General features: G+C 41.4%; 1 long non-coding RNA gene, 9 other non-coding genes and 1 pseudogene across 10 annotated transcripts; 6 read left to right on the top strand and 5 right to left on the bottom strand.

Moving 5' to 3' along the window:
- LOC115053648 (NACHT, LRR and PYD domains-containing protein 12-like) overlaps positions 1 to 27,323 on the top strand; it is a 135,799-nt pseudogene that overhangs the window by 56,131 nt on the left and 52,345 nt on the right.
- On the bottom strand, positions 1,147 to 1,218 carry trnaw-cca (transfer RNA tryptophan (anticodon CCA)). The gene has a single exon. It is a non-coding gene; the product is annotated as a tRNA-Trp (tRNA).
- trnag-ccc (transfer RNA glycine (anticodon CCC)) lies at positions 2,134 to 2,204 on the top strand. Its single transcript has one exon. It is a non-coding gene; the product is annotated as a tRNA-Gly (tRNA).
- On the top strand, positions 3,746 to 3,827 carry trnas-uga (transfer RNA serine (anticodon UGA)). The gene has a single exon. It is a non-coding gene; the product is annotated as a tRNA-Ser (tRNA).
- On the bottom strand, positions 9,582 to 9,653 carry trnaa-ugc (transfer RNA alanine (anticodon UGC)). Its single transcript has one exon. It is a non-coding gene; the product is annotated as a tRNA-Ala (tRNA).
- On the bottom strand, positions 10,429 to 10,500 carry trnac-gca (transfer RNA cysteine (anticodon GCA)). Its single transcript has one exon. It is a non-coding gene; the product is annotated as a tRNA-Cys (tRNA).
- On the bottom strand, positions 14,485 to 14,566 carry trnas-gcu (transfer RNA serine (anticodon GCU)). Its single transcript has one exon. It is a non-coding gene; the product is annotated as a tRNA-Ser (tRNA).
- Positions 15,617 to 15,698, top strand: trnas-gcu (transfer RNA serine (anticodon GCU)). Its single transcript has one exon. It is a non-coding gene; the product is annotated as a tRNA-Ser (tRNA).
- On the top strand, positions 15,909 to 15,996 carry trnay-gua (transfer RNA tyrosine (anticodon GUA)). Its single transcript is given in 2 exon segments — positions 15,909 to 15,945; positions 15,961 to 15,996. It is a non-coding gene; the product is annotated as a tRNA-Tyr (tRNA).
- Positions 21,399 to 21,589, bottom strand: LOC115057697 (U2 spliceosomal RNA). Its single transcript, XR_003841940.1, has one exon. It is a non-coding gene; the product is annotated as a U2 spliceosomal RNA (small nuclear RNA).
- On the top strand, positions 24,011 to 26,519 carry LOC115053868 (uncharacterized). The gene is made up of 4 exons (XR_003841534.1): positions 24,011 to 24,073; positions 24,930 to 25,065; positions 25,148 to 25,258; positions 26,457 to 26,519. It is a non-coding gene; the product is annotated as an uncharacterized LOC115053868 (long non-coding RNA).

The raw sequence follows: 27,323 nt of genomic DNA, 5'->3' as shown, positions 1-27,323 counted from the left end.
AACAATATGGAGACTTTACTTGGGACAGTTGTCATTGGAAGCTTGTTCACATTGTGAAGCTTTTAAATGCAGTTTATTTTACTGAGGACAAAGAAAAAGACCGATTCACTTGTAGAGCTGCTGGTAAAACAGGGACAGTCTGAGATTGCTTGGACATCCTGACTGCACAAAAGAGAGAAATTTCAGGATGCATGATCCAACAAACATTTGGCTCCTGGCCCAGTTTGGTTCTGTCTGCAGAACTCAAAGGTATCTGGCAGGACCATGATTGTCTTTGGAGCTTCATTAACAGAGTGCACTCTACTGTGGAGGTCATGAGAAAAAGTGGGAGGAGTCTTTGATCTCTGTGATGTCATTAGAACCTTTGTGACATCACAGAATCAGCATCTCCTTTGATGGTTACTGATGGAACAGGAAAAGGTCAGATCCTGATATAATCTTGTGAATCCACAAGTATGCCTTTCTTTGTTTGTGTACCAACAGCCTGAGCTCTGGTTCTGACTTGTGTGGCGTTTTGTTTTGATGAACCTCATTATTTACACACACAGCACAAGACACATTCCCCCTTCAGGAATTGAAATCCCAGTCTTCCACAAGACAGGCGGAGATCCTGTCCACATCGGGGTTTAGACAAAGATCGTCCCTGGGTGGGCTTGAACCACCATCCTTTCAGATAACAGCCGAACACGCTGACCGATTGCACCACAGAGACCTGTTGACCTTTCTGTGTTGCTGTGTTGCTGTGTTTCTGTTGATGGTGAACTCAAAGGTTGTCAAAGTTGTCAAATGGTATTGTCGTGGAGACGTGGAAGGTCGAAGGGTTTTTCAGATGATGTGGTCCTTTTGGCACCATCAGCCTGAGATCTACAGCACTCATTGGATCGGTTTGCAGCTGAGCTACATGACAGCCTGCAGCCACAAAGGCAGCTCGTCAACTTGGAGAGCAGCAGCTTTGATCTTACAGGGATTTGAAGTCGTCATCTTGTGCCTTCAGATGTGCAGTCAGAGATGCTAAGATAGTCCAATAGTCCTCCTGAAATTCAGAATTTGTCTGTGATGTGAAGAAATGAAATGGATGTTCAGAAAAACACTTCCTGCTGCACCACAGAGGATGTGAGGGTTTACCAAAAGTGCAAAAAGATGATCTGACCCTGACGTGAGTTTAACACGCAACCTTCTGATCTGGAGTCAGACGCGCTACCATTGCGTCACAGAGTCACACCAAGGATTAGCAGTTTAACTCACAACCAGTCTGTGTGAGGCCCCAGGTTCAATCCCCGCCATCTTCAGCATTGATAATGAAGCACAGGAAGTACAGGAAGTAGGAGCCTCTTTCTCAGAGCACACACAGAAAAAATAAGATTTTCTGTTCCAACAATATACGTGATGTCCTCGCGTATGAATGAATGTTTCACTGATGCAGATTTTTACAGAACAACATCAACAACTCATAACTCCACAACGAGACTGTGTGACGTCACTGGAGATCAAAGGCAGTTCCTGTCTTTCATTGATCTCCAACGCGACACAGATGCATATGTCATTCTTTCATGTTTGCTTCAAATGGATGAGCGCAAGCGCACAAAGTCGCACAGAAATGTCCCTGGACTGATCATTGTAACTTTGTGTTATTGGTGTGTCTGATAAGTTAAGGACCATAAACTTTCTATAAAAGTGGACGAGTAGGTTAAAAAGTACTGAGACTGTCTCTCTCTCTCTCTGTTGTCCCTGCTATTCTTCATATTTGATCATAAAATCTTGAAGGTCATAATGACAACAAGCCCTCTTCTTGCTTACAGAAGACTCAACTATTTTAACACACATGGGGATCAACTGAGAGAGACTCATTCATTCAACGAGCCATTAGCTGCAATGACATAAAGGTCCTGGATCTGAGGGAGCCACAGGGAGCACACAGGCTTTAGTGTTTTAAGTCCTAACTCCTTTATTATGAAACAGTCAAAGTTTCAGAGACCAGAATGCCCTTTAGTGCAGGAAGGAGTTTACCTTGAGTCTGGCGCCTGAGACCACTCGGCCATCCTGACAGACAGATGGTTGGGTTGACAAGTGGAGATATGCTACGCTCTACTCTGCATTGCCATCATATTGGAGGTGCGTTTATCTGTGCAGTCAGCATTGGTGGTTCAGTGGTAGAATTCTTGCCTCCCATGCCAGAGGCCTGCGTTCAATTCCCGGCCAATGCAATGGTCACTGCTCTCCATGAAAAGCAGCAGTCAGCTCTGCCTGGATGCAACAGTGGTCAGGGCTGTATGTTTATACTGGAACACTGACAGGTCTCCTCCTTCTCACTCTTTTACTTACTCTGGGTTCCAGGCCTCGTTGGTGCAGCAGGCAGTATGTCAGTCTCATAATCTGAAGGTGGTGAGATGGAGCCTCACACTTTTAGTTCCACTTCCAGGCCATGGAAGCAATAATGAGAAGTCATTTCCACTGTGTGCTGTACAAGACAGAGAAACAACAAGATAAAGGTTTCTGCATCGCTGTTCAGTCACATCAACAGCAGGCTGCCATCCACAGTTCATCACTTTTATTTTCATTCCTTGTTCAAATCTTTATTTTTATCATTTAATATGTTTTGTTGTGTTTGAACTCCTTAACGCTTTGAGCTACAGAAAGAACAGGAGCTGTCGCACCACACAAGCATTTCAAAATAAAAGCCGATTTAGATTATTTTATTTGTATCATTAGCTCAGACCGCTCGGCTACACCACCACATACATTGGATAGTGAACAGCTAGCTGTTGCTAAAAAGCCATTAGCAGAGGATGGTTTCGATCCATCGACCTCTGGGTTATGGGCCCAGCCCGCTTCCACTGCGCCACTCTGCTCATAGGACAACCGCTAAGAGAAGCACTTGTACAAAAGGAAGTCGTCTGTGTTTCATAATTGAAATGATCAGTATTGTATTCTAAGAAGATGTTGTTGTCTTTGTCAGTCAGCACTGCCCCAACAAGTAGCACTTACTGAATTCAACAGTCAAGTTAGTGCTCAAGTTAAGGTAACATTTGTGACTTTCAAATTACTTCCTCAACCCTCACCCGACATCACTGATAATACCTGCTGTCCTGGTGATTGAAGGACTGACATTCCTCATCTTTTTTGTCCAAATTCCAACCAGGACAACCCCAAAGAGAAGCACTTATGCACAAAGACTTCATCAGTGTCTCTGATTGGAGTGATCCGAGTTAGATCTGAAGAAAACATGGCTCCAAGACTTATTGTTGTTTCTGTAAATTAGCACTGAAAGTGGAAAAAGAGCAAAGAGCATCTCCTTTTCCTGTTCCATCAGTAACCATCAAAGGAGATGCTGATTCTGTGATGTCACAAAGGTTCTAACGACATCAAAGAGATCAAAGACTCCTCCCACTTTTTTGTCATGACCACCACAGTAGAGTGCACTCTGTTAAAGAAGCTCAAAAGGCAATCATGGTCCTGCCAGATACCTTTGAGTTCTGCTGACAGAAGCAACAACAAAACTGGAACTATTTGGACTGAACCTGGTTTGTCTGTATTACTTCCAAGGTAGGTTTGGTGGTCTACCAGGTCCAATTCTCTCCAGATGTCCCCAAACACACGCTTCCCCTCCAGGTTTGTCATCTCCAGTATAATTCCCTCAAAAAGAGTTGGAAGCTGTGCTTCCTCACAACAAGAAGGTGCTGTTTCCTTTGGGGAGGAAACTATCTAGGCTGGAAAATGCTGAGTAATGCTGGCGCCAGTGTGTGTGGTTGTTGTGGCTGAGTGGTTAAGGCGATGGACTTGAAATCCATTGGGGCTTCCCCCTGCAGGTTCAAATCCTGCCAACAGCTTTCTGTTGTTGTCACAACATGTGCTTCTTTCATGCTTCTTCTTTTTGCTGCCACAGTCCTGGTCATATTGGATGAACTGTTGGAGTTACTGCCTTCACTGTCAGAGGGCAGAGGGCTGGACGATGAAGGCACACTGGCTGGACACCAGTGTGGATGTGCTGGGGGCATGAAGGACCTCCAGCACTGTGGGATCACCTTCCTCCATGTCATCCTCCACATCATGCTCCTCAATGAGGAGGTGAATCAGGGTGCACATCCTGCAGCACCTGACCGGTCTGCTGGAGCAGATACTGCACCCCTGTGAGCTCTCCAGAAACAATACACATAAAGTGATTCATTTCCAAAAGTTAATAAAACTAACAACAGATTTTAAAACTTACAGACAATCGGTCACCTGCCAAGATCAAAATATATATAATCACGCTGTGAACGTGCAAGTAAAGATCAGTATATGTATCACAATCATGGACTTAAAGCTTTGCAAGAACAAATGAATGGTACCACTTTGGGTCTGTTTGGAGAACATGGGGGGCTGGGTGATGTCATCACCAGAAATGAAAATGTGTACTAGCATGCATACAGGGGAATTAGCTCAAATGGTAGAGCGCTCGCTTAGCATGTGACAGGTAGTGGGATCGATGCCCTCATTCTTTGTTGGAGATACAGCATACAGGGTGGACTTCGGAGGCTTTTGGTAAACAGAAGCAAGACTGTTATTGTGTATGGAGCTCTGACTGTTGCACTTCCATAGCCATATCTGAGGCTCTAACTCAGACAGCTACAGTTATTCCTTTCTACATAAATGGTTTTCTTTGGGATTGTCCTGCTCAGAAATTCAGTAAGAATTATGATGATTTGCCATTTTAAATAGATTCTTTGGATCAGCTGCAACAACACAACCCTAATCTCTAATCACTGCAGTTAACAGTCCTCTCATCATATGCTAACGGTCCTCATGAATTTAAGAGGATCGTTGTCTGATCATTCTGTTCTTCAAACTGTTACCAAGACCACAGAAACTTCCTGCTGAAGGAGGACAACACATTTATTCAACACACTGCTTGAAAAAAGTTGAGAAAAAGTTTTCATAAAGTCACAATTTATGATCCAACCTGAGTGTTGACTTGAGTTTTGAATTCAGGAAGTGCTGCTTGTTGGGGCAGCGTTAACTGACAAAAACAATAAAGAAGTAAAGAATAAATTTCTTCTTAGTATCTAACTCAGATCACATCAGTCAGAGACACTGTTGATTCATTTCTGCAAAAGTGTTTCTCTTTGGGGTTGTCCTGTTTGGAATTTTGACACATTTTTTTATTTGTTTCTTGAGATCAGCTAAATTCACAAATTTGTCATCAACATTTCCTGAACTGAAGCACAGACTTGTGATGTGAGATGTGGCTGGAATTGAAACTTTCTGCAGAAGGAGGACAGGGTGCATCATTTTAGTTTAAGATAAGTCAGGTGAGTAAAATAAAATAAGTAAGTCTGAAAGAGAGTCCATTGCAACGGTGGCACAAAGATTAATCTGAAACAAAGGCTTTATGTGACTTGGTGGATTCAGTGAGAGACACTGATGATTATTTTCTGCATCAGTGCTTCTCTTTGGAGTTGTTCTTGTTTGATAGTCAACAAAAAAAAAGAAAAATAGATAAAGATTGCCATTTATTTAGATTCTTCTATGCAATCAGCTGACTGCCTGAATTCATCCCCAACATTAACCAAAGTGAAGCACAGCTCTGTGTTCTGAGAGCAGTAAGTGATATTTGTTGTGGCAGAGTTGGTGATTTCAAAAGTCAATCACAAGGACAGCAAGTTTTATCAGTGTTTTTGGGGGTGGGGGTGAAGAAAGTAGTTTGAAAGTCATGATTCATGAAGATTCATGAGTCACACTGGTGTGTCCTGGTATGAAGCACGGTGGTTCTGTCAATGTGTCCTTTCTTTCTTCTTACCTTGACTGTTGGATTCAGTCATAGCTACTTCTTGGGGGAAAAGTTTGTGACCTCTAAAGAATTTTTTTGAAGTCCCAAATGTTACTTTAACTGGAGGTGACATGTGGATCAGTGCTTCTCTTAGTGGACATTATATTTATTTCCACCGTTCTCTGCAGTCATGCTAATTCTCAACTGTACATTTATTCTTACTGGCTCCTTTTGTAAATTTATTCAAACTTTTTTTACTATGTCTTTCTTATTTTATAAATGCATTTTGCAGAACAGAGTTGTCTTTAAAGTTTGTTATACATCGTGTATGATGACAATAAAAGCATTCTAATTCTAACTCATTCTTTGAGCTTGCTCTGGTTGAAATGTTTCTTGAGATCAGTTAAAAGCATACATTTCTCATCAAGACTTGTGTTTTCAGAGCAGTAAGTGCTATTAGTTGGGGCAGAGTTGGTGATTTCAAAAGTTGTTCATTCCGTCCAAGCATTAATCAGGACAGGGAGTTTATGCAACCATTTGGTAGAAAAGAAGTTTTGGTTGAAATAAAAACAACAACAAAGATGGCCATTTTGAAAAGATTTGTTCAGATCAGCTGCAGCAACACTAATCACTGCAGTTAACAGTCCTCTCATCATATGCTAACGGACCTCATGAATTTAAGAGGATCGTTGTCTGTTCCTGATGGACTAAATATGTTCTTCATTACAAACCATTACCAAGACCATTGAAACCGCCCAAACTAAGTAGACAGGGAGCTGTGGGAGTGGTTTCATTCAGGTATAAGATGGGCAAAAGCTTGAAAGGGAGGGTTAGGGTGAACGGTGACACAACAAGGAAGTGGCTGCAAAGACTCTTTGGAGGAGATCATGTGAGGTAAAAATTAAAGGTTAATGTGACTTCTATTCTCTTTGCTCTCTTTTCCCCTTTCAGGGTTAATTCACAAAAACCACATTAATTCTTGGAGCCATGTTTTCTTCAGATCTAACTCGGATCACTCCAATCAGAGACACTGATGAATACTTTGTGCATAAGTGCTTCTCTTTGGGGTTGTCCTGGTTGGAATTTGACAAAACATTGCTAAATTGATTCATTGTGATCAGTTAATCAGTTGTCTTTCCCCTTTGTATTTCCCCAACTGAAGCACAGACTTGTGTTCTGAGAGCAGTAAGTGCTATCAGTTGGGGTAATGTTGGTGATTTCAGAAGTTTTCCTTCCTTTACCCATTTCCCATTAGACTCTTAGAATCTAACTCAGATCACCTCAATCAGAAACACTGATGAATTATTTGTGCACAAGTGCTTCTCTTTGGGGTTGTCCTGGTTAGAATTTCAACAAATTGATGAAGATTCCCATTTTTAACAGATTTCTTCAGATCAGTTGAAACAACACTACCCTAATCACTAATCACCAGAGTTAGGTCAGAATTAAAGCTTAATGTGACTTAGCCAATTCAATGAGAGACATTGATGACTATTTTCTCCATGAATGTTTCTATTCTCTTTGCTCTCTTTTTCCACTTTCATTGTTAAATGGCAAAAACAACTGTAAGTCTTGGAGCCATGTTTTCTTCAGATCTTACTCAGATCACTCCAGTCAGAGACACTGATGAAGTCTTTGTGCATAAGTGCTTCTCTTTGGGGTTGTCCTGGTTGGAAATTGGACAAAAAAGATGAGGAATGCCATTCCTTCTTTTCTTCAATCACCAGGACAGCAGGAATTACCAGTGATGTGGGGTGAGGGTTAAGGAAGTAATTTAAAAGTCACAAATGTTACCTTAACATGAGCACTGACTCGACTGTTGAATTCAGTAAGTGCTACTTGTTGGGGCAGTGCTGACTGACAAAGACAACAACATCTTCTTAGAATACAATACTGACCGTTTCAATTACACAGACAACTTCCTTTTGTATAAATGCTTTTCTATGTGGTTGTCCTGGATGGTATTAAAACCAGTTTTTATAGATTTCTTCAGATCAGCTGAGTGAGTGAATTTGTCATCAGCATTTCCCCAACTGAAGCACAGACTTGTGTTCTGAGAGCAGTAAGTGCTATTTGTTGGGGTAGTGTTGGTGATTTCAGAAGTCAATCACGAGTTTTATCAGTTTTTGGGGTGTGGGGGTTAAGAACATCTGAATTAGTTTGAAAGTCACCTTAACTTGAGCACTGACTTGACTGTTGAATTCAGTAAGTGCTACTTGTTGGGGCAGTGCTGACTGACAAAGACAGCAGGTTTGGTGGGAGCCATGACTCACAACACAAATGCAGATATGTTTATCTAGAGACTAAGTCTTGGTTGGAATATAAAACAAACGTTGTCATCAACATTTCCTGAACTGAAACACAGACGTATGGACATAAAGCAGTAAATGCTGTTTGTTGGTGCTGTGTCATGCTAACGGTCCTCATGAATTTAAGAGGATTGTTCCTGATTGACTAAATGTGATCTTTATTACATTCCATTACCAAGACCATTGAAACTGCCTGAACAAAGTAGAAGATGTAAGATGGGTAAAAGCCTGAATGGGAGTCCATTGGAACTGCGACACAACAAGGAAGTGGCTGCAAAGACTCTTTTGGAGGAGATCATATGTGCAGTAAAAAATTTTTAGCTGAATGTGGCTTCTATTCTCTTTGCTCTCTTTTTCCCCTTCGGTGTTAATTTACAAAAACAGCATTAATTCTTGGAACCATGTTTTCTTCAGATCTAACTCGGATCACTCCAATCAGAGACACTGATGAAGTCTTGTCCATAAGTGCTTCTCTTTGGGGTTGTCCTGGCTGGAATTTGGACAAAAATTACAATCAGTTTTAGTAGTTTTAGTTCGACATCTAGTTTTAGTAATTTTGTGAGATCAGCTAAATTCATGAACTTCATCAACATTTCCCCAACTGAAGCACAGACTTGTGCTGTGAGAGCAGTAAGTGCTATTAGTTGGGGTCGTGTTGGTGAGTTCAGATCAGTAAGTTTTATCAATGTTTGGGGAGTGGGGGTTGTGAACGTTTGAATTTGTTTGAACGGGGGAGAACTTTTCAGTCATCAAAAAAAAAATCTCACACAGAGCATTGATCATACATTACAACCTTTAGTGTTCTCACACTCCCTGATGGTCTAGTGGCTAGGATTCGGTGCTCTCAGCGCCGCGGCCTGGGTTCGATTCGAGTCAGGGAAAATGTTTTTACTGAAAAATACAGGTGATTGACCCCAGAACATAAATATGTCATCATGCAGCTGGGGGTTATTCCAGGTAGGAGTTTCAACGAACTTTGAGTCTATCCCTGAACTCTGAGTTGACTGAGGTCGATGGATGCCATACTGAAGCTGCACTAGCTGTCAATAGTTTTAGTACCCACTCTGCCTCCTTTGATCTATTTCATGTTGGTTCAAACTGACTGAACACAGTCCACTGCAGTTAGCTGAGCTGCAGACCAGTCAGGGTGGAAGAAGGCAAGTTGGCAGAGGCAGTGTTCTGCTGGGTAACTTTGGGTCTGAAGAAACTGCTAATCACCCAACGTGGGGCTCGAACCCACGACCCAGAGATTAAGAGTCTCATGCTCTTCCGACTGAGCTGGCTGCTAGAACTGCAAAAAAACTTGACAAAAAATACAGAGTGTTATATGTATTTCAAGTGTGAACAAGACAAGAGCATGATTGTCTTTGGAGCTTCATTAACATTGTGCACTCCATGGTGGAGGTCATGACAAGAGATGGGCAGAGTCTTTGATCTCATACATATGTATGTGCATTCTCAGTAATTTGTTTGAGTGACTAAGCAGGAGCAGTTGAGCATTTCATACAGCATTATATTATAAATGCTGGAGATGCTGGGGATTGAACCCGGGGCCTCATACATGCAAAGCATGTGCTCTACCACTGAGCTACATCCCCTGGATGGCTTCTTACATACTGTGACAGGTGAAGGTTCATTCTGATGGAATGAACTGTTTCTACACAAGCTGCATGAATGTGACACAGAGCTCATGTTTAAAGTATTTTTCTTCAGTACTCTTATTGTGTATGGAGCTCTGACTGTTGACATAAGTGCAGGTGACCTAAATTCAGCAGGACAGGCAGCATTATCAATGGCCACTGCCTCATCATAGTCCTTGTTGCAGAAGAGTAGCTGCTGCCTCAGTGACAGCTAACAGGGATCCTAACGAGTGATAAACAATAAACAGACATTTCCAATTGTCATCAAAATGTATTCTTCATATACATTTAATGGAGTCTTTGATCTCTTTGATGTCATTCAAAGAGATCAAAGAATCATTCATTCAGGACATTAATGTGACAGTTTATTATATGCTAAAGAAACTTTGGTAAGAGTCATGATGGTCAGCCACGTAACAGCCACGGGGTATTTTCAGATCCAAAATACATCCCTGTACATCAGAGTGGTGCTGTGGCTTAGTTGGTCAAAGCGCCTTGTTCAGGTCAGATGTTGTAGAAACAAACTAGTTTTGGTGATTAACTGCATGGAAAACTTAGACTAATGACAGCCCGTGAGAAAGTTGCATCCAAATGTTTAATTGATTTGGTTTAAACAGATTCTTATTTGAGAGAATAATCACTCATCACAGTAATTTACTGTGACAAGCCTCCCTCTGCTTTTCCCCTTTGTAATTTCAACCCCACCCCCACATGAAAACATGCAGTGTTTGGTAGGGGGCACCCAGATTTGAACTGGGGACTTCTTGATCTGCAGTCAAATGCTCTACCACTGAGCTACACCCCCCATAAACACACACAGCCCATCACTGCAGATCAGCAGGTCTGACTGAAAACATACTGTAAAGTATGAACCACAGCACTGCTGGGGTTTGAATGCGTAGGGTGCGAGAGGTCAACACTTGTGCTCCTCACAGTTGTGTGTCATTTGTGTGTCTGAAGAGCTGCTGCCTTTGATACATCGCCTGATGATGTCACAGTACTCACAGAATGAAACTCCTCCTTTGAAGCTGCTTTGAAGAATTTCCAAAATCACATGTGATTCAGATGTAAACACAAAGGCTGCCTCACTGTCACCATTCAGAGCAGCTGAGAAGCTGATTGCAGTGCAGTCATATTCAAATAATAAACAATGTTCTACGTTGCTCAAAGTGAGATTTACAGTTTACTTCATCCTCACACTACATGCTAATGTTAGCACAGTTGCACTGCCCCTTTCCTCTACATTGGTTTCTGTTTCCTCGTCAGAGACTGGCAGCTGGACGAACATGTCAGGATGGTCGGTGGTCTAAGGCTCCAGACTCAAGGTTAACTCCTTGAGAGATGTTTGCTTTCCCACTAAAACTTGAAAACGTATCTAAGTAATACTTATCCAGAGCTTTCAGTTGTCACCCTACCACTCCAAATGTGAAACTGACGTGCAAATATGGAATGATGCAATAACAGCCAAACAAGTAGTTGAGTATGTGATTTTATTTATATTTAGCATGCAATGTCTCAGTCTCTGCTTTCTGTTCCACAGAAGAACATGAAAGCTCAGCGGGCCTCTTCTCTCTCTGGGACACTGGATCTGTCTGTCTGTATCCATGTCAGAAACTCTGAAACACTCTGAACTTCTTTAAAACACGGTGGATTTACTGACATGAAAGTGTCCACCGGTCCACCAACCCACCATCGATATATTGTGATGGTGTGAAGAACATGTGAGCAGGAGAGCAGCTGCTTAAGTTTATGATGTGTTCAGGAAACAGTCAAAGCTCCATACACAACAAGAGTCCTACTTCTGTTTACCAAAAGGCTCCAAAGTCCACCCTCCAACAAAGAGCTAAAGTCTTGTGGAGAACGTGGGCATTGATCCTACTACCTCTCACATGCTAAGCAAGCGCTCTACCATTTGAGCTAATTCCCCTGCCATCACCCCCCATGTTCTCTAAACGAACCCAAAGTGGTACCGTGATGCATATACTGATCTTTATTTGCACGTGCACAGTGTGATTATATATATTTTTATTTTGGCAGGTGACCAATTGTCTGCTAGTTTGTCTTTGCTAGCTGTGAAAGTATCTCCAGGAGTAAAATGATTAAATCACAACCTCGTTTTAATTGACAATGTCTATATTACATCAGAGGCCCTTTGTGGTGCATATACTTATTTGCATTTGTATCTGTATACACACACACACACACACACACACACCACCTTTTCCAGCCCTCATGGTTCTTGGGGAATCCATAAATGTGGAAACCCTTCTCGGACTGATTGGAGCATCCAAACGCTGCACAGCCAACCATGGTATGATACTGATCAACAAAATGTTAGTTGTTACCAATGAACCATGACACAACTGACTGTTTTTTTTTATTTTATTTTTTTATTTTGGTCTTTTAAAAGTGTGGGCCAGTCAAAAGTCGACCAAAACAACTTTGTCTAGACAGGATGTCTATGTTTAGTTCACTTGTTGTGAACTTGTGGGATCTTCATCCTCTTTGGCATGATGTTTGTGTTTGTCAGTGTGTTTCGCTGTAGTCCTCCTGTGCATGTACTGTGATGTGACTCTGTCTGCCAGCTGGTATTTACATGGAATTATGGGGAGCCAATGACATCGCAGTCACTTCAAAGGCAACTGAATAATTTCAAAGGCGATGGAATCTTGTCCCAGTAATGTCTTATAGAGCAGAAGACAGAGTTTTGTTTAATTACTCTAATTCTAATTGACTCTGAGTCTAATTGACCACTAGCGTGCAGTTACAGTCTATTGGTGGAACACATCATGGATTCTAGGTCTCCCACATGTTTGTCACCTCGTCATGTTTGTTGAAGATGTGGTCTGAGCACGGCCTGGTCTTGAGACTGAGCAGTGGTTCTGCCTTGAGTGGCCTTTTGTTTTGGTGAACGTCTACCACTGAGCTACAGCCGAACACGCTGACTGATTGCGCCACAGAGAAATGCAGAACTTTTCCTGTTGCAGCCTGCTATTCCAGCTAGAATTGTCCTAAATATCTGCCTTTAAGGCCATCGTGAATGATTTCTAAATATCTTTGAAACCTGTTGATGGTGAACTCAGAGGTTGTTAAAGGAGCCTTTTTAAAGGGGCAAGCTTAGCTTGCATGCCAGTACAGGGGAATTAGCTCACATGGCTAGCTCAGTGATATGGGGGGTGGGGGATAAGGAAGTAGTTTGAAAGTCACAAATGTTACCTTAACTTGAGCACTGACTTGGTTGTTGAATTCACTAAGTGCTACTTGTTGAGGCAGTGCTGACTGATAAAGGCAACAGCAGGTTTGGTGGGAGCCATAACTGCCACCACAAAGTGAAAGTCGCAATTAATTATGCAACCTCAACGTTTACTTGAGTTTTGAATTTAATAGTGTTATTTCTTGGTGCTGTGTTAACTACCAAACACAACAAGTCATGGAATTGATCTCTTCTTAGACGTTAGATGACTTCAATTACAGAATCTATTGATTTACTCCAATCAGAGACACTGATGAATTCTTTGTCTTTCGTTCTGGTATTTCTATTCTATTTCTATATTGTAAATGTCATATATATATATTATAATATAATGTATATTATTATATTATAAATATAATATAATGTATATTATTATATTATAAATATAATATATATTAAATAATGGCAGAGAGAGAGATGACCTGGCAGTGGTGGGATTTGAACCCACACCAAGAGACTGGAGCCTGAATACAGCACACCTGTGTCACCTGTGAGAAAGATCAAAGCTGTGTCCAAAGGTTTGGAGGAGTTAATGGCAAAAAGATGTCTTTGAAGCCATTTGGACACACAAGCAGTCAGCGTGCAGCATTCAACCTTACAATATTTCATGGTGTGGTTGAAAGAGGAGGCAGAATATTGGAAATGTAGGTCAAAACAAGCAGGTCATAAAAAGTCATTTGGCAAGAGTTATGGGGTACTTCGGGTGAGGTCAACTCTGACTGAGAGCAAAGCTCTGCTGGGGTTTGAATGCAGAATGTCCTGTTTACAAGACAGACACTTTAAGCAGCGAAGCATCAGTACTGCCAGTTTGTGTCTGTATCGTAGAGGAAGAAAACACAAAGGTCTGTCACAAAGGTTCTAATGACATCACAGAGATCAAAGGCTCCTCCCACTTTTTCTCATGACCTCCACAGTAGAGTTCACTCTGTTAATGAAGCTCCAAAGACAATCATGGTCCTGCCAGATAACTTTGAGTTCTGCAGACAGAAGAAAGAACCAAACTGGGCCAGGAGCCAAATGTTTGTTGGATCAGGCATCCTGAAATTTCTCTCTTTTGTGCAGTCAGGATGTCCAAGCAATCTCAGACTGTCCCTGTTTTACCAGCAGCTCCACAAGTGAATTGGTCTTTTTTTGTTATAGATATAACAGACACAGCTTTAGTTAATAATGAGAATTTAGTGGTTTAAAGCTCAAATCCTTGAACACTGTCTGGTTAACATGTTTCTATCCTTCTATGGACCATTTCACTGCACTGGACCATTTTTGCAGAATCAACAACTAATAACTCCACAACGAGACTGTGTGACGTCACTGGAGATCAAAGGCATTTCCTGCCTTTCATTGATCCCCCACGCGACACAGATGGATACGTCACACTCTCACGGTCACTTCAAATGAATGAGTGCATGCAGTTTCTGTAGTGTAGTGACCATCATGACTCTTAAAGTTTGTCTCCTGTTAAAAAAGTGCAATCACCACATTTCAACCTGCTCAACAGCAGGGTACAACTCAGACAGACTAAAGCAAGCTGGACACCGACAAGGATGGGATTCGAACCCACGCGTGCAGAGCACAATGGATTAGCAGTCCATCGCCTTAACCACTCGGCCACCTCGTCATGAACACAAAGGTACATGTGATGACAAAAAAACAGCCATTGGGAAGAAGCTGCAGCACCTGAACAGGGACTTGAACCCTGGATCCTCAGATTAAAAGTCTGATGCTCTTCAATAAGATCTGACTTCATTTTCCAAGCTGCCCCCTCGTGGTCATTTGATACACTGCAGGTGGAAATCTCAGTACTTTTTAACCAACACAGCCGCTTTGACAGAAAGTGGATGTGGTGGTTAAAAATTACACAAAACTCCAGAGGACATTGCAACCTGAACATAGTGAGCAGAGTGGCGCAGCAGAAGCGTGCTGGGCCCATAACCCAGAGGTCGATGGATTGAAACCATCCTCTGCTGGAACTACAGGAACTACAGGAAATTTTTGCATTCACCACTCGAGAGTTTTGAAATGAAAATCTGATTTTATCCCCATTTATATTTATAACTGTAAACTACGATCTCTTAAAGTTAAATGTAAAATCAATCGAAGAGTACATCCAAACTTATACGTTGACTCGGGTAGTAATTTCTTCTCATGCTGTTTCTCCTTTGCTGCTGCAGCGGTGTTACATTTTCGGCGATGACTATGCTGACTGGATAATTGAGAGATCAGTGTTAGACAAGATAAGTACTTCCTGTGCTTCATTAGCAGAGAGACAACAGGGTAAAGCAAAGCACAACACTGTCCTGAGGACCTATCCCACATCGAAGTGATGGTGGCCATTGGTGCAATCCTGAAATGAGAAACATCACAGTGAAAAAGTTTGTGTTTGCATGTGAAAACACATAGTGTTTGGCAGGGGGCACCCAGATTTGAACTGGGGACTGCTTGATCTGCAGTCAAAAGCTCTACCACTGAGCCACTGACCTTAGACCGCTCAGCCATTCTGACAACTAAAGCTAGCAAATGAGCCGAAAAATTTGTTGAAAAATTAGCCCATCAAGAGACAGAGACATGATACTACATGAGACACACACCAGAGACAGAGACATGAGACATGAGCCTGCTATTCCAGCTAGAATTATCCTAAATATCTGTCTTTAAAGCCATCAAACCTGACGAGGTGGCCGAGTGGTTAAGGCGATGGACTGCTAATCCATTGTGCTCTGCACGCGTGGGTTGGAATCCCATCCTCGTCGGTGGTTGCTTTAGTCTGTCTAAGTTGCAGCCTGCTATTCCACTTAAAATTATCTATCCAGTCAGAATTATCCTCAAGGTCAGCTGGTTAGAGCGATCAGATTTGATCATACTGTGATAAATGACATTCTCCATGTTTTCCCTAACCCAAATCTGTAAACATTAGTCAAAGGAGACAAGAAGAGACAAGAAGAGGAGAGGTTGAACAGCTCCCTTCGATAGCTCAGTTGGTAGAGCGGAGGACTGTAGAGGCTTACAGCTGAAATCCTTATGTCGCTGGTTCAACTCCGGCTCGAAGGAGGTCTTTCCTTTCATCAGCCTCATCCAGCACAGTGATGAGTCTGCCGACAGACAGGAGATGACCACTGCTGTATCACTTTTCATGTAGAGCAGCTGTGTTTTATATTGCAAGCAGCACTGAGTTTCTAAAATTCAGGAATTGAAATCCCAGTCTTCCACAAGACAGGCAGAGATCTTATCCGCAAAGGGGTTTAAACAAAGAACATCCCTGGGTGGGCTTGAACCACCATCCTTTCAGATAACAGCCGAACACGCTGACCGATTTCACCACAGAGACATGTTGAGACATGTTGAGAAAATAAAAGTGATGAACTGTGGATAGCAGCGTGCTGTTGGTCTGACGGAACAACGATGCAGAAACAACAGACAAAGTCAAATGAATCAGAATTAAGAATTAAGGGTTCAATTCAGTATAAAATGTCTTTTTAATCATCTGACATCACAGACCTTCTGACATCACAGATCATCTGACATCACAGGTCGTCTGCCATGGCAAAAGCAGTGCAAAAGTTCACTGCAAATGCACTGCAACATGCAGTGAAAAACCAACACCACACTGCAAAATGCATCGAAAAGGTGAAGGGAAAGAAAATGTAACACTGCAAATGCACAGCAAGTGTGCTGCAAATTTGTCTGACATATAAGCTACCTTTTGAAAAAAAAAAAAAATCTGAATTCCAGGAAGACTGACTGCACATCTGAAGGCTCTGTGTTAAACTTCTGTTAGGATCAATGTTGGTGCTCTCGAAGTTTGTAGGCTGCCTTTTTGGTGTCTACACGGCCTCATGGATTTTTTTCATGGTGTCAAAAGAAGACACTCGAAAAGCAGCATACAATACTTGCACAGACGAGGTAATGTAGGGAAGAAAGGAAAGAGAAACATCACGTGGTGTGTGACTTCACTTCCTCTGTGGATAAACAAGGAGAATAAAGTTGTTTCCTAACAGCTTCTATCCAGAGACCTTTAGTGTGTGAGGTGAACATGACAATTTTTACATATGTTGGAAATTGGTTCCTTGGCATCGGTTGGGAATTGAACCCAGGCCTCCCATTTGGCAGGTGTGAGTTCTACCACCAAACCACCCAAGCTGACTGAGGGTCAGTTCCGCCCACATATCCACCGTATTCGCACTGGAGATGGTTTTGTGGCATCAACGATGTCTCCCTTGATACTGGAACCTCAACCCAGCACCTTTCTCTGTTTGCATGTGTTGTTTCCATTGCTTCCATTGTTTCCATTTTCGAAGGACGGAGTAGCAATATTTCAACATGTCAAAGGAATTTTGGTCTTTTAAAAGTTTGGGCGGTCAAGAGTAGACTAAAACAAATTTGTCCTCAAAAAACACACCAGTTTAGAGGGGAAATGAAAGTGGCTTCTGTGAGAAGTGGGATTTGAACCCACGCCTCCAGGGGAGACTGCAACCTAAACGCAGCGCCTTAGCCCGCTCAGCCATTGTGACGCCAAAAGATGCAACAATAGCCGAACTTTTCCTGTTTCAGCCTGCTATTCCAGCTAGAATTATCCTAAATATCTGCCTTTAAGGCCATCGTGAATGATTTCTAAATATCTTTGAAACCTGTTGATGGTGAACGCAGAGGTTGTTAAAGGGGCCTTTTCACAAAGCTTAGCTTGCATGCCAGTACAGGGGAATTAGTTCAAATGGTAGAGCGCTCGCTTAGCATGTGAGAGGTAGTGGGATCGATGCCCACATTCTCCACAAGACTTTAGCTCTTTGGAGATACAGCAACAAGTGAACTAAACACAGCAGGTCTCTGGGTGGGCTTTGGAGCCTTTTAGTAAACAGAAGCAGGACTGTTGTTGTGTTTGGAGCTTTGACTGTTTCCTTTAGCTTTCAGCTGATCATTAGCTGTGGATGGACCTGGTATCTGCTATCTGGATCTTTGCTTGGTTTCACCTCCTCAACCAAAGTTGAAGCTGTACCAGAAGGAGACATGAAGACTATCCAGATCATTGATAGGTTGGGGGAGAAAGTTAAGTTTCCACAATTATGATATCAGAATTCTGCAGACAGGATACTGAGGATACTGGATGCTCAGCTTTGAGAAAAGGCCGCTTTAACAACATCAACAGGTTTCAAAGCTATTTCGAGAGAGTTCAAAATAATTCAATTTTTCAATCACCTGTATTTTTCAGTAAAAAAACTTTCCCTGAGCGGGAATCGAACCCGGGCCGCGGAGTGGAGTTATTAGTTGTTTATGTTGTTCTGTAAAAATCTGCATCAGTGAAACATTCATTCATACGCGAGGACATCACGTACACCTCAGAGTTTACTTGACGGTCAGCAATGCAAATTATTGATGTCCAACGGCGTGGAGGTGATGTTTGGAACTATACGAGGCCACATTGCAGAAGTCCTCTGGGAGTGTGGCCATTTTGTTTACTTCGATCACTCTGGTTAATGAGCTATTATAGAAAATCGCACCTGCTCTCCCCGTCGGGGAATGTGAAGGTGCACAATCACAGTCCTTTTTAATGAAACTGGTTATGGGAACTCACATGTGGCTGGATTTATGACCGAACATTATCCACACCTTAAATGAATCAAAGTAAACTCATCATCCCTCAACAACAAATGTGGCAACTTGCACAATGTTTTATCATGAAGTCTTGAAAACTAAACTAAAGCAGACAGAAACAAAAAGGGAGACACACAGAGACTGAACAGGCTGATCAGGAGAACAGGCTCTGTGGTCAGCCTGACTCTGGACTCTCTGCAGCCTTTGTGTTTACATCTGAACCACATGTGATTCTGGAAATTCTTCAAAACAGCTTCAAAGGAAAAGTTTCATTCTGTGAGTATTGTGACATCGTCAGGTGATGTATCAAAGGCAGCAGCTGTTCAGATTAACACATCACTTCAAACCTTTGAGGAAGTGACACACAACTGTGAGGAGCACACGTGTTCACCGACACAGATGTGGTTTCAGAGACAGACTGCAGAGAAACTGGCAGTACTGATGCTGAGCTGCTTAAAGTGTCTGTCTTATAAACAGGACATCCTGCATTCACCCAGCAGAGCTTCACTCTGCTCATCATGTCTCTGTGACACAATCTGAAGGGATCAGTAGTGTGACAGCAGGTTTTTAATGATGTAGCAGATAGAAACAGACAGGTAGAAACTAAATTCCTGCTGTTTTATTGTTCTGCAAGAGCCGAATACATGTCTGTAAGTGTTGTTGTACATGTCTGTATTACTGCCATGTTTGAGTTGGAATAAATTCACTGACGCTTAAAAATACTTTAAACATGAGCTCTGTGTCACATTCATGCAGCTTGTGTACAAACAGTTTATTCTATCAGACAGCTGAAACACCTCCTGTGTGGAGAAACTGTCAGGGTTTGGATGAAAGATACACTGTTTGGTTCTGAGCTGTTCATTTATAATCAATCGATGAATGTCATGCCATGTTGCAATCATAAATGCCTCACTGTGATGATTCTTAACATTTTTTGTCTCCTGTGAAAAGTGGTCAATCACCAAATTTCCTTCTGCTAAACACAAAATTACTGTTATCTCTTGTTCACAGACTGCAGGTAAAAGCTGTAGTACAGGAAGTGTCCTGGGTTGAAATCCCAGTCGAGCCCATAATGTCTTGTAGCCAACAGAAGTGCCTCACTCTCATGACTCTTACCAAAGTTTGTCTCCTATGAAAAGGCACTCACCAATTTCCTTCTGCTAAACACAGGACCGTGCAACAACATTAACATTTTCTCTTGTCTACTGCAGCCAGGGCCTCAAAGCCTCGGTCTTCTGATCCAAAGTCAAACACCTTGTCCTTTGGGCCATGTGGGGTCTGAGTGTGGCCCATTTTAATGTCCTGTTGTCAGTTTATTGTCTGTTCTTGTCATATTTCATTGCTTCAACTTTCATCAGGATGAAGGCAGCATCAAGCAGCAGAGGTTTCTGTAAAATGGACACAGTTTAGTCCGTTCACCTGTAATACACAGGTGCCTAACCACAAAGGGACTCGAACCCTCAGTCTACTGATCCGAAGTCAGACGCACCATGGAACCAGAAGGGGTTTTCCGGGACTAAACACTCAACTAAACACAGCAGGTCCCTGGTGGGCTTCGAAGCCATTCACTTGTTGTCACATCTGCCCCAGTGGCCTAATGGATAAGGCACTGGCCTCCTAAGCCAGGGATTGTGGGTTCGAATCTGGAATCGAAAACCACCATCTGACACCGTCTGTCTGCTTTAGTTTAGTTTATTTGCACATTAGAAGCACACTGATAAAGACTTCATGATAAAACACTGTGCCGGGGAAGTTAGAAGTCAGAAAAGGCTTATGGAAATACTAAAAGCATCAGTTTTCAATTTCACATTATTAGACTTTATTATTTATCAGTGAATTCAAACCCTTGAAGTTAGAAGTCAGAAAAGATTTATGGAAATGTTGATGACGTCACTGTCAAAGGAAGTGTGTCCCTCGCCTGTAATCCAAGTTACCGGGAGGCTGAGGCTGGAGGAGCGTTTGAGCTCAGGAGCTCTGGGCTGCAGCGGACTATGCCGATCGGGTGTCCGCACTAAGTTCGGTATCGATATGGTGCTCCGGGGGGAGCCCGGGATCACCAGGTCGTCTAAGGAGGGGTGCACCGGCCCAGGTCGGACACGGAGCAGGTCAAAGCCCCCTTGAATAGACAGCGGGACCCAGTCTTTATGCTGCCACTATACACACCACCTCATCCTTTATTCACACTGAAATCCTCCACAAACTGAAGGACCCGACATCAACAAGAGAACAGTCTGTGATCTGACTTCATTCATTTTAACATTAGAAAAAAGCTGCAGATGATTATTTTAATTTCTGTGTTTATATCCAACAATGTATTTGAATTGAAGCTGATATCTTTCTATAATCATCCATCATGGACCGCTGGACACTTTCATATCAGTAAATCCACCGTGTTTTAAAGAAGTTCAGAGTGTTTCAGAGTTTCTGACATGATACAGACAGACAGATCCAGTGTCCCAGAGAGAGAAGAGTCCCGACACTCCCTGATCTCACTGCGGGGTGGTCTTCAGCTGGAGCTCTTTGTTCAAATCTACATTGAGATTCAGAGCCAAACGTTTTTCCTTTCCTGGATTTACTTCATCATTTCAGTGACTCTGTGGATTCAGCTGACAAATGCAAAATACAACCAACATTTAAACGATGACGTGTTGAACCAAAACTTTATTGATTCAGTCTGGTCAGCAGAATATAACCTGATGAAATCAGTTGCAACATTAAACTGATGTTTCTGCATGAATGCATCACTGATTCTAAAACCCTAAACTGAACATGAACACTCTGTACACTCAGCGTTACACACATGAAGACAACATCATGTGTTTAAGGTGATGTTGAGCTGAACAGGACTTGTATTGAACACACAGAGGGAGTGCACCGTTCCTGGAGATACTGCAATACCAGGTCGATGCGTGGAGTGGACGGAGCAAGCCCCTATTCCATCTCCCTGTTCCAAAAATCTATTTAATATATGGTCCCCGGGTAGGGGACGTATCAGATATTAAACTGATAAGAACAGATACTACACTTGATCTTAGCCAAAAGGCCGAGAAGCGATACAGCTTAGCTGTCGGAGGTAACGGAGTGTTTCTCCGCACCGACCCGCTCAGTGAGGGGTCAGAGTCGGCTTCAGTAACAACATCACTCCGAGAGAGAGACACAAACAGAAGACATGAAGAAACGAAGGAGGGACCAGAGAACAACCACAGACATGTTATTTTCACAAAGTTACGTTGTAGAGCAAAGAAAACGTCTCTTCTTGGTCACCTGTAAAACTTCATATCTATGTCAATTTACCAGCTGAATATTATTGTGAAAACATCAGTTTGTCCTCTCATGTGATTGGCCTCATGGTGTGTCCATCAAAATAACCCCCCTGTCTGCACGGATTCTCTGAAGATTCGGCTCTCCTCGACAGGACTCGGCTTTTTCCGCCGAAAGGGAGAATAATAAAATTAAAGAGTAACAGAATAAAACCACAAATGACCGAATAAACAGATATTTAAAATAGCATTCAAAGTCATTTTAACCAGCATTACTGCCATTATTTTATCTTAACATAAAGTCCGTTATGTCCGCTTAATGCTAACATACAATGGAAAACGCCATAGACCGGCTAACGGGATTAGCATCAGTACCGCGATCATTTTAAAGCGTCAGTGAATTTATTCCAACTCAAACATGGTAGTAATACTTACAAACACAGTTGGCAGAATTCAGACCTGCAAAGGGAAACCACACTGGATCATTAGTGTAAATGAGGTGCTGCACAATTTATTATTTTTATCTAAAAACTCACTGGCGATATCTCTGTCCTTCGTTTTACTGCTGTCACTCCAACATCTTTCTCCTCTGCTTTAGCAACCAACTGTTGCGTCCTGCCTAATAATCTTTTGATTGGCTGACGTGGTGCATTTTTCCACCAATAGGAAAGGGGGCGCCATGTTTCTTTCTGCTTGTGAGCGCTTCCCTTTTTTACTGAACGGGACAACAACATTCAGCAAAGAGCATAAAGAATGATGCAGATTGTTTATTACTCGGCCTATCAGTCAGGTTTAAAAACAGTATATAGTTTGAAGACCTCACTTTGGACACAAGTTGAAATGGAGACTCAGTGAGGCTGCGTCTTCCTGCTACATCATCTTAAATCGGTCATTTGGTTTGGACGCACCGTCAACTCCAATGAGCATGTCTAAAAGTGAAGAAGGAAATATGTGACAGTTACACTGACAACAGAGGAAACAGACACACACACACACACACAGGGTCGTGTGACTTCCAGTAACCGCAGCAGCTGAAAGGAGAAGTGTTCAGAGTTCAGCCTCCATTTTGAAGCTGTCGGAGCAGAAGCAGGGAAACTGAAGGCTGAGGCCGGTGAGTGTTAACATTATTATTATTTCACTGTCAGTTTGTCCCTGTGGACTGTGGAGGGACGAAGACTCACAGTGGACTTCTGTAACACTGAGACATGGAGGTCAGACTTCACTTTGACGAACAGAGAAAAACTCCAGCTGAGCTGAGAACAGACCGTAATGTCTGATAGTATCAAAGGATGAAGGATCTACCTGATACAGAAAGTTCAGAGCTGCTCTGGAATCAGATTTTACTGTAAGTCATATTCAGTTTTCCACAGAGAGCTCAGACTGTGTTTGGATCAACAACTTTTGAAAACCTATTTTTTAGCAATTGATATTTATACATTTTTGTTGAAAACTAACAGTTTGATGCTCAAATCTGGGACCATGATGATCATTTTCAACCAGCTACCTTCTCAGATATATAAAGAAGAGTTAGTAACTGAGATGGGCTGTTGAAGAGTTGAAGAACATGACAAAAAGACAGGAAGATAGACAAAGTGATAAAAGATTTTTTTTCTAATAAGAATGAATATAATTCTATCCTGAGTAAATGTCATGATACACTTTAATAATTATAATTCTGATAAGGATGTTTGTAGAAATAAACAGAAACCTGCATGATCTACATCAGTCAGATTATTATTCTGTGTGATTGGGATAGATCATCAAGTGTAGAGAGCAGCAGGGTCCCCTCTCCTCCTCCAGCAGCATCCCACACTAATGTTGTGAGCAGTAATGTATTTCTAGGCAGCGGCTTTAAATCAGACTGCTTCTTTTTCATTTCCCCGACAATCTGTCGCTGAGGACTAACAGTGTTCTCTTCTAAAGTTACTTTCTGCCATTCACCTTGTTTCATTTAGGTCAGAACTTGGGCTTTCAAATAATGTGTGTTTTCTTTTGTCAGTTTGATCAATCATTGTTTCCTCTTCAGTAAAATTGAGCTTCTTCAATAATTACATTTTTCCGAAAAAAAAAAGTACTGAGCCAAATGCAAACCGGGCAAATGAGGGTGTGTTGGTTATCACCATGTAGTGGACAGATAGTAAAACTTCACATCCTGTTTGTTTCTTATAAGGAGGAAGAAAACTGGTTGAGTAATGAGGAAGTGAAGAACGAGCAGCTACATGTTTTCTGAACACACAAAGCTGGAATGTGTGCAAATCAACCTGAAGTGAGTTCAGCAGGTGAGAATCTTTATATTTCTGATCAACAGGATCACCGTGATCACATTGTGTTTGTTAATTGTTTTGGTTTGATTGTATTCTGAGTTTATTGATGGAGGTTCCTCAGAACTGGTCAGCTGGCTAAGAGGCCTCTGAACTCAGTTTGACTTCAGTTTCCTCAGTTCATTTGTCTTCCAATACATTTAGAAACAATAAGAAACAAAGGCAGCACTTTAATATGACCAGTTTGTTCAGCAGAAACTGTTTGATTTCTCCACACTGTGACTGATTTAATGTAAAATGTTCCCACATTGTTTATCACCATCTAGTGGACAGACAGTAGAAGATTCATGTAATCTTTCCACATTGTTCCAGATCAAAGATGAGCCAACAATACTTTTTCAGAAAAATTATTGTTGGATTGTCACTTCAATCCATGAGAACAATAATTGAATACACATAATATTCAAGGTCTGTGTCTCCTGAAGACATTGTCTCAGCTCTGTTGCTTTTGAATAACAAAATGAAAAAACATGGAAGTGGACAGTTTCTAAACTGAAGACAGTAGAGAAGAATGTGATGATGAAAAGAGATGTTGGTTTAAAGTTGAAGCAAACAACAAAATACAAAAAAATAAGAAACACTTGCCCCTGGACATTTATGTTTTGTCTTGTTTTTGCATCATTCTTTATTACATGATATTTTTCCTCTTTGACAATTACAAAGCTATATGAATAGTAGAAATTAGAATTAAATATTGAAATAATGAAGAGATCCAGATTTCTGATGGCTCCATCTGTTGGTTGAACTCAGAATGACATAGTTGTTGTTGGCTCTGAATGATTTGTTTAGTGCTTACTGTTATTTCAAATTTCAGACTTAGAAATTCACATTGTTGCAGCACATTTACATCTTCGTCTGCTGAGTTGAGGGTCGGGACTTTAAAGGTGTTGTTGCAGAATCACAGCACCATCCCAAAGAGTCCTCTGGCACTGATTTGGTTTTTAACACAGGTGAGAATGGTTTTCATGTCACTACAGGTTTTTTTTTTTTTTAATTGAACCCTGAAGTTACAAGGATTTGACTTTTCCTCAGCTCAAACAGACACCAGGACTGATGATGGAGAACAAGCAGCTTCTTCCCTTCACATGTTTCTTTGACACATAAAGCTGGAAAGTGACTGTTGACTTCAAGTGAGTTCAGCAGGTGAGAATCTGTAAATGTCTGAACAGGATCACTGTGATCACACTGAGCTGACAACAGTAGACATGTTTACTTACCTTCCTTCCTTTCTTCCTATTTACAGACCTAATGTATTAGTATTTTATCCGAAATTTGTAGTGAATAGTTCCTTTGCTTTGTTCTTGTTCTGATATAAAGTAAGATTCTTTGACTTCGTAAACTCAATATTTTAAATAACCAGAGTAAAACCAGATTTTATTTAAATGGTCACCACAAATGAATCTAAAGTGAAGCAGAAGTTTTTATCAACTTAACTTTCTTGACAAGGCTTAAGTTGATTTCCTTGAACTGGCATGGAGTGTTATCGTTGAGCCATGACAGAACAAACATGTCAGAACTGGCCTGAAATCTTGGATGAACTCGGCTGAGTGAATTGAACTCTTAATGTTAATTCCACAGTTCATATATTTCCAGATTATGTAAAGCCATTGATTGAAGTGGGACTCCTTGTTTGTATGAATTGTTCGATCTATAAGGTGACATTAATTAAATCACAATTCCATCAACACATCCCACAGTCAGATACCGCCATCTAGTGGACAGAGAGAAGAAGCACCATCAGATCTGAGATGCATTTCTCTAGAACTTGCAGGTTACTGACAGATCAGACTGATTTCTATGTGAAGTTGAGGAGGCACACGATTTAAATAATGTGTCAAAGAAACAAATGTTTAAGATGCATCCTGAATATCAGATGAGAGAACCACCTCCTGTGGCCTTGCAATTCCTAACACAGGTCAGAATGGTTTAGTTGTAACTGTTGTTTTTTTTTTCTTTTTTACTTGGCTTCTGAAGGAATGATTTGGCCCTCAAAAATATATTTCATTAAATTTTAGACTTCAAAATGTGCCAAGCTATGGTGATCATAACTGTGTCAAGGTTCAATAATTCTTCAACTTGCACTGTAAAAAGTGAATGGTGATCTGAGTTTGCTTGAAATTTAGTGTTAATGCCAATGTATAACATTGAAGATCGGGATTAACATTAATCAGGAATGCTCTCTGTTTATAACAGAATCTGACTGAAAGCAACACAGAGAGAGAAAAGTCAAACAGTTTGCTGTTGGGAATTAAAGGCTGAAGTTAATGACAGTAATGATGATGATTGTGTCCTCTGATGTAAATCCTGTGTTAATGAAACTTTTTGTTGTGTTTGTGTGAAGGTGGAGGCTCAGCTATGAATCAGTGTGAGGACAGAGAGGAGGGAGCCCCTCCCTCTAAAACCACTCTGTGTGGGGAACATGAGAGTCAGACCAAAGCTCAGAGGTGAGATGAGGATCTCTAACTGTCCATCTGTCAGAGCTCAGCACTCAGATCACTGCTCCATCATTATTCACTCTCACTGTCACTTACATTTTATACTCCAGCTGTTTTCTTTTTTGTCCTTGTCTCCATTGGGATCTCAACCAGAATGTGGAGATTCATTTATTCATATTTGCCAGTCCATCTCAGGACCAACACACAGAGACAGACAGGACAAACAATCTGCCACACTCACACTCGGATCTACAGACATGGCTGTTATTTTTGTTGTTATTGTTTTTTTTTTTTTTTAATTATTATTATCATTATTCAACTTGCACGTCAATAATACTTGCAAAACACTTCACTTTAGTCAAATGAAAAACATCCAAACAGTCAGTGTGATATGTAAATGTCATTAAAATGAACAAAAACATTGCACAATAAAGTGATCTGGATGATTTGTGGCTATACAAATGAAAGCTGGATGGATGAACTTGGCTGATTTATTTTAAACTGATAATTTTCTGCCCAATTTTTTTTTGGTTGTTAATTCTTTTACTGTCAACTCTGTTTCTACTAGCAACCAGAAGTCAAGACCAGATTCTCCTGAACTGAGCTGTGTGTCCATGAAGAGTGATCAGTCTATGGATCGTCCTCGTAACTTTAAGGGAGGACAACAGTCTGCTGTATCCAGCTGTGTGTCCATGAAGAGTGATCGGTCTATGGATGACTTTATCAAAGAAAAAAGGTAAAAGCTGATCATTTGTTGTTGTTGAACTCCTTAA

The sequence above is a fragment of the Echeneis naucrates genome, chromosome 2 (assembly GCF_900963305.1).
Source record: "Echeneis naucrates chromosome 2, fEcheNa1.1, whole genome shotgun sequence".
Taxonomy (NCBI): Eukaryota; Metazoa; Chordata; class Actinopteri; order Carangiformes; family Echeneidae; genus Echeneis; species Echeneis naucrates.
The sequence above is the reverse complement of the archived record's forward strand: the minus strand, read 5'-3'. Positions and strand labels throughout refer to the sequence as shown.